Here is a 969-nt window from a genome sequence, read left to right on the forward strand (position 1 = left end):
TGTATGGAACCCTAATGAAGAGATTAGCCAGTTTTATCCTCCTACTAAGATTATAGAGAGGAAGCAAGTGTGATCTCCACCTTGTAAGAATCAGCCTTGGGCTATTAATCTTGATTTTCCTTCCTCTTATGAAGTTAAGGGAGGTTAGATGCTGCCTCCACACCATTTCTACAGATTCCTAAATGAATTTTGAAGAACAGTGTACTTACTGCCTGGCACATTTTTAAGGCTGTCAGCTCAAATTTTTCATCATAAATGGAAATCATCAAAAAGGGTATAATTTCTGAAGTATGGTAGATATTTCTTAATTTTTGTTTAATCATTTTTAAAAATAAAATAGTTGAAATTCTGCTTTAAATGTATAGTCAAGGAAATCTAAACATCATGGTGATTTGATTCCACTGTCATTCATTAAAATATATATGTTGCTGTTGTTGGTAAGTGCTCTGGGGTGGGTTCTGACTCATAGTAACTATGTGATAGGGCTTCTGAGTAGTCGACCTCATGGTTCAAACCAAACTTGCAGTCCAGCACATTAACCCACAGCATAGCATCACACCGGTTCAAGCTCACCAGCCACTTCTCCGAAAATCCAGGGTCACTGTAAGTCAGAACAGACTCCACAGCACGTAACAACATCAACGTGAACAAGTCCTGTACCATTCAGTGGAGACAGCATAATTATATTCAGGGCAGGAAAAGGTCTGTTCATTTTTAATTGGAGACATGTGGTTCTGAAGGATGGGTGGGCAAGGAGAACCAACATGATGCCTTGACTGCTGGCCTGTTTGGAGGCAGACCACTTGTAAAAGGTTGAGGATCTGTACATGATCCCAATCAAACTATTTGGACCTCTACAGGTGCTGGGAGATCTTCTTGGTTCTGGGGTGACTGCCCCTTTGTGAAAGCCACTAAGCCAGAGCTTGGCTGGCTGGATTCTCTGTCCAGATGCTCCATCTTCTTCCCTCA

The sequence above is a fragment of the Chrysochloris asiatica genome, unplaced genomic scaffold (genome assembly GCF_000296735.1).
Source record: "Chrysochloris asiatica unplaced genomic scaffold, ChrAsi1.0 scaffold00042, whole genome shotgun sequence".
Lineage (NCBI taxonomy): Eukaryota > Metazoa > Chordata > Mammalia > Afrosoricida > Chrysochloridae > Chrysochloris > Chrysochloris asiatica.